Here is a 7,131-nt window from a genome sequence, read left to right on the forward strand (position 1 = left end):
CAGTGTCAGCATTATTTTAAAAATTTAGTATCTTATCTGGAAAAAGCAACTTAATTTCTGATTTACCCTCAAATCAGAAAACCTAACAACCATTCAATCATGTTTTTGAAAGAAAAACAAAATATTTAATCTTATCTAGAAAAACAAAATTTCCATGATAAAATTATTGTATTTTTAGCATATCTGAACTCAGAATTCCACAAGAACTGTTGGTAATATTTCACATTGGAGCAATTTATATGTGACTCACCTCATTAAAAGTGAAAACTTAAAGACTTTGGGTGTCAATGTTTTTACGATAAAGCTCTCTCTCTCTAGGTAGAAACATAGATACACATAGAGATCTATCTATCTATTTCCTACTGGTTCTAGTTCTCTGGAAAACCCTGACTATTATTATTACTAATATTATTACACGAGCATACCATAATATTTTCAGTACTTGAAGCTAATTTGTTTAATGGTAGTTTTGGTTTTAGGACTGTTGAGGACAATGTTGGGAAATGCAGCCTCAATTAACTTTTTTACCCAAAGCACATATAAGTTGATTATCCCAAACATCTTTTCAAAAGAATTGACACAGAAAGTAACCACCCAGCTGTTTTAAAGAATAAGTAGAAGTTTGTGTAGTGAAAGGAGGGATGAAGAAATCCCTGCAAATAATTCTAGGAAATTGAAGCAGTACTTGTAAAATCTGGATGTCTGAAAGATCACGACTTATTTAGAAAATTATATTAATAGGAAGCTTTCTACTAGAATGATCAATTGCTGTCAAGCACATTGAATGATTTCCTGGCAAGTATGTTATAGAGGAGGATTTCTCAACATCTCTTTGAAACACTCGGCTTCCTTAAAAAAATACATCTAAAACTCTTATTAATAACATATTACTTATATTAGTTAATTATGTGCGACAAATGCAAAACAATGTGACTTAATACACTGATAGCTGATAACCGAACAAAATAAAAACATTTGCAAATTGTATATAAACAGGAATACAAAACCAACAAAACTCAGATTAGCCTGGAATCCAGCACTTTGGAGGCACAAGGCAGAAGTGTCACTTGAGCCCAGGAGTTTGAGACCAGCCTGGGCAACATAGTGGGACCTTATCTCTACAAAATAAAAACAAGAAAATTAGCTGGGCATTGTGGCACATACCTGTAGTCCTAGCTACTCAGGAGTCTGAGCTGGGAGGATCACTCAAGCCCAGCTCCCTTGAGATTTCAGTGAGCTATGATCTTGCTACTGCACTCCAGTCTGGGTGACAGAGTGAGACTCTGACTCTAAAAATAAATTTTAAAAAAAGAATACTTAAATAAACCACAATTAATTTAAGATAATGAATAATTGTGTTTCACTGAAACTGAATTGCCACTTGAAATGTTAATATGAATATAGCACAGTGCTCTGTTGAGGGACTGAGTGCAGGTGGTTTTGAGTTTGGCACTGTGCATCTTACAATGACGTAAATCTCCCACCACTCATCTGGTTTTGACCCACTGTAAAACACTCATTAGTACACATACCCTGGTGTCTTTGGAATGAATGCATCATTTACATATTAATTATGTCTTTATTCTTTTCTCTTTAGCCTACAAACATGGTGTTAGGTTCAAGCTTAATACCTAATTTTTTAAAAAATCTTTTTAAAAATGAAAACCTATACTTGAAAAGTTCTGGGAGAAAATGTTCCAATACTCAAGGATATATCTGTATATCCCAGAGAACATATGGACCCCAATTGAAAGAAATTATTATAGAAAATATTTGTATTATGTTAATTTGTTATCCTGAGGTATTGGAACCCAAATTCTTTCTCTTCTCCTTATCGTGGAAATAACCTATGGTTATACCACCCTGAACGTGCCCAATCTCATCTTATCATGGAAATAATTATCTTGTTCCTCATCTTGTTCCTCAGAAATTTTTCTACAGAATATAACAACGAAATATACCTAGTGTAAATGACGAGTTAATGGGTGCAGCACACCAACATGGCACACGTATACATATGTAACAAACCTGCACATTGTGCACATGTACCCTAGAACTTAAAGAATAATAAAAAAAAAAAGAATGAAATTGTGAGATGCCATAGAATGTGCCATAGAAACATAATGAAATCATGATACAGCTTTAGTGATTGTATTTGAGTTCATGAATGAAAGTTGAATTCCTGCCATTATCCACAATTTGGTTGGAAAAAGCAAATCAGTGTCATCCAGGGAACTTCCATACAGTGAGAATAAGTTTAGGTGAAGTGATAATCTTCCATATATTTCCAAATGAAGTAAGGCCAGGGAGATAAGGCACTCCTTAACCAATCTTTAATTTCCTCCAGTTTGGCAAGGTTCCTAACAAGGAATCAAGAAGTGGCATTGAAGTATCTAATTCTTACCTTGATAAGTCCTTAAAATGCAATTTACTGTTACTTTCAATTACTATATATTCCACAAGTGTTGACTATATTTGGCTTATGGCAGTCTCATAGTCAAATAATGATGAATGAATATAATGGTCTGTTCTGTTTTAACAGAAATCTAGTGTTAAAGCAAAATAAGATATTTAGACTAATCTCTATGACTCCCACTTGAAGTTTTAATAAAGTGCCAAAACAATGTGTTAAAACTAGAGTGAAACAGTTATTTCAGAGAGACAAATTTTTTTTCCAGGAAAATAAGTGATTTCCTTCCTAAGAAAGTGATAATTTGGCATGTTTTCCAAATGTGTTATTTATATTAATTATCTCAGTTCTAGAAGGTCCTACTTTATATTACTAAACAACTTAGTAGGTAGCAATGAATTCAAATGTCCTGAAGTATGGCAAGCATTCCCCAATTACACTTTAATTGAACGTACCTTTTCTGAAGTTTTGTCATATGGGTCATATGTATCTCATAATATATATGTGTGTGTATATATTGGCTGTTTAAGATTTACATGGTGGCCAAAAGCAAAACAACAAAACAAAGAAAAAAACTTACTGAAAAATATTGGCAGGGAAGATGATACATATGGATGTGGGTGGCAGTGTTTGAACAACAGATCTTGTCGTCCCTTAGGGAACATTTCAGGAAAAAAAAAATATATATATATATACACATTTAAAAGTATATGTATATATATACTTTTATATATATTCTATATATAAAATATATATATACACATATATAAGTATATGTGTATATATATACACACACACACCAAACTAGTTCATTGTGTCACATTGAGTGAGATTATTTGTATGATATCAAATTACAACGTTTGCCATGGTTAGCTTGGTGTCCTTGGATCTTATTATCTTATTTGTGAGACAGGATTTAAGATACTGCCTTACTCTCACATTGTCCTACACATTTTAAATGTTGTTTCACTTATATAGAATTAGTTTTAAAATATTGAATTAGTATTATTTATGTACACTGAATAACATGGATATCTATCTTTATTTACTGCAGCAGCCCATCACGTGGCTTGGAAGCAATCGAGCAGAATATTTTAGATTCATTGTATAACAAGTCCTAAAATGTTCATTCCTCTTTTTTTACTCTCATTGAAAACTTGCTTTCCTTCAAATATAAGAGAGATAATTAGAGATCATTTAGTAAGAACACAGACTTTGAAATCAGAGGGATGTAAGTGCAAATCTGCCTCAAAGTTTTGCAAACTGAGACATTTATTGAAATTATCTGGATCATGAGTTTTATATGTATGATTATGCCTACTTCATTAGGTTATCGTGAAGGTAAAAGTGAAACTTTATGATCTGATGTACAAACAAAATAATATCTGGATCATATTAATTTCTTTTTAAATGGTGGTGCTGATTATCAACAAATCCCTTTATTATTCAAGTTACTTCAACACAGAAAACATTTATTGAGCTTTAAGGATATATGCTAGATACTGTATAAAATAAAAATATAATTAATCTTAGGTGTAAAATAAGTGAATATAGGTGTATTTAGGAAGGTGGGAAGAGACGCATATTTTGTTGCAGTTATTTTAACATACTTCAATCCCTTTGGTTTCAAAAATACTTTAGATTATATCTTATCATCACTGTCTCTTTTTTTAATGGATGAAAATATTGAAGCCTAGACAATTTAAGAAACTTGTTTAAGGTCACAGAAGATTTTAACCAAAGTTCAGTTTCGAGATATGTGTTTTCTCAACAATGCCCTATCTGTCAGGCAACCTATGGGCACTTTTTTCAAGTATTCATACACCATTCGCTTCTCATGCCTTCCACTAAACTAACCCAATCCAAGACACCATTGTTTCTAGCCTGGGTTACTTTGTAATTTTCTAGCACAGCTTTCTGCTTCTAGCTTTTTTCCTTGAATTATCTGTTCTCAACTCTGAGGGATAATTTTATTTGTCACCTTGACTAGGCTAAGGGATGCCAAGATAGCTAGTTTAACATTATTTCTGTGTGTGACTGTGAGGATGTTTTCAGAGGGGATTAGCATTTGAATCAGCAGACTGAATAAAGATCCCTCTTTCCAAAGTGGGTGGACAGTCATCCAATCCATTGAAGGCCTGAATAAAACAAAAAGGTAAAGAGAGGGCAAATTTACCCTTGGTTGAGCTGGGACATCCACCTTTTTCCGTCCTTGGACACTGGTGCTCCTGGTTCTATAGCCTTCGGTCTCAGAACAGGATTTACTCTATCAGCATCCTCTTGTTCTCAGGACTTCAGACCTGAACTAAATGACATCACCAGCTTTCGTTGTTCTCCATCTTGCGATTGGCAAATCATGGTACTCCTTGACCTACATATTCTGCCTCCCAGTGGGCAGAAGCTCAGGTTGTGTACTTTTCTTACAAGGAGAAATAGACAAGCTTGCAGTTATATATTAATTCATGAGATGTAGACAGTCATCTAGCTGGACAGTAAGAGATTTGAAAGGAACATGATTGGGAAATTGGTGACAAATTTGGGGAAGAATGTGGCAAGATCTTTCTGAAAGGGCACAAAATGTTAAGATAATTGTGTTCCATGTGAATGCTCACCAAAAGGTGACCTCAACAGGGGAAGATTTTAATTATCAAGTGAATGCAATAATCTGTTTTATGGACACCTTTCTCCCAAGTCACTCCTGTCATTGGCCAGTAGGCTCATAAACAAAGTGTCCGTGATGGCACTGATGGAGGTTACGCATGGGCTAAGCTATGTGGGTTTCCATTCACCAAGCCGACCTGGGTATGGCCACTGCTGAGTGCTCAATCTGCCAGGAGCAGAGACCAAAACTGAACCCCAGATATGGCACCATTCCCCAGGGTGATCTGCCAATGACCTGTTGGCGGGTTAATTACATTGTAATGCTCCCACTGAGGGTAGAGTAACATTTTGTCTTTACCGGAATAGACATTTACTCTGGATATGGATTTGCTTTTCCTGAACATAATTTTTTTCTACCAATACTACTTTCCAAAAAGTTACAGAGTGCCTCATTACCATCATAGCATTCCATACATATGGTGCTCTGACCACAGAACTCACTTCACAGCAAAAGAAGTACGGCAATTGGCCCGTATTCATGGAGATGACTTATTTCATCATCTTCTCCACCATTTTGAAGCAGTTGGTTTAATAGAATGGCTATTAAATGGCTATTTTGAAGTCCCAGTTACAGTACCAGCTAGGTGGCAATACCTTGCAGGGATTGGGCAAGACTCTTCCAAAAGGCTGTATATGCTCTGAATCAGTGTCTAATATGTGGTGCCATTTTTCTGATAGGATTCATAGATCCAGGTTGAAGGGGTGGAAATAGGAGTGGCATCACTCATTATTGCCCCCAGTGACCCACTAGCAAAATGTTTCTTTCTTTTTCTACAACAGAAACAGAAAGGCCTATAAGTCTTAGTTCTAAACAGAGAAATACTCCCACCAGGAGACACAACAATGATTCCACTGAACTAAAGACTGCCACCTGGCCACTTTGGGTTCCTCATGCCTCTGAGTCAACAGATAAAGAAAGGAGTTACAGTGCAAAGAAAGAAGTTACAATGCAAAGAAAGGAGTTACGGCGTTAGCTTGAGTGATTCATCTGGGGGTACTAAAGGGAAATTGGACTACTACTGGAAATTGGACTACTAATTGGAAATTGGACCACAAAAGACTTAAAGAAGACTATAGCTAAAATACAGAAGATCTTTTAGGGCCTCTATTAATATTACCATGTTCTGTCATTAAGATCAATGGAAAACTACAACAACCCAAGCCTTGCAGAATGACAAGTGGCTCAGACCCTTTAGAAATGAAGGATTGGGTTACATTGTCAGGGAAAGAACTATGACCAGCTGAGGTGTTTGTGAAGGCAGAGAATTTAGAATGAGTAGTAATAGATAGTAGTCATAAATGCCAGCTATGACCACATGACCAGTTACAGAACTGAGGACTGTAATTGTCATGAATATTTCTTTCTTATTTGATTATGAACACATTCATATGTATATATGCATATATTAGCAACTATATTTGTTCTCTTTCCTCTCTTCTTCCCTTTTCATGGAACATAAGATATATTAGCTCTATATCAGTGTTTTAAGTACTCTTAATTTTAAATCTTAATATTCAGGCTATAGGCTGTTAGAAGAGTAAATGTCACTCAAGGACTTCACTTTTCTGGGGAAGGGATTATTGTTTTTCAGTTGTATGCAAGATAGTCGTATCACGTTTTGTGAAATTATGACTTCACTATTGTCTTAATTAGGCTATAATTTAAAGAGATGTGGATATTAAGTTAACAAGGGGTTGGCCTTTTAATTTTATGTGTCAACTTGCCTGGGCTAGGAGATACCCAAACAGTAGATTAAACATTATTTATGGCTGTGTCAGGATGGTGTTTTCAGAAGAGTTTAGCATTTTCATGAGTAGATTGAGTAAAGAAGATTGCCCTTATCAATGTAAGCAGACATCCTTTCATCCATTGAGGGCCCAAATAGAAAAAAAAAAAAAAAAAAAAAAAGTGGAGGAAGAACAAATTAACTCTCTCTTTGAACCAGGACATCCATCTTCTCCTGCCCTCCCACATCAGTCTTTGGTTCTCATGCCTTTGGACCAGGACAAGAACTTAAACCATCTGTTTCCCTTGATCTCAGGCCTGGGGACTTGGACTG

The sequence above is a fragment of the Macaca fascicularis genome, chromosome 17 (genome assembly GCF_037993035.2).
Source record: "Macaca fascicularis isolate 582-1 chromosome 17, T2T-MFA8v1.1".
In the NCBI taxonomy this organism is placed as follows: domain Eukaryota; kingdom Metazoa; phylum Chordata; class Mammalia; order Primates; family Cercopithecidae; genus Macaca; species Macaca fascicularis.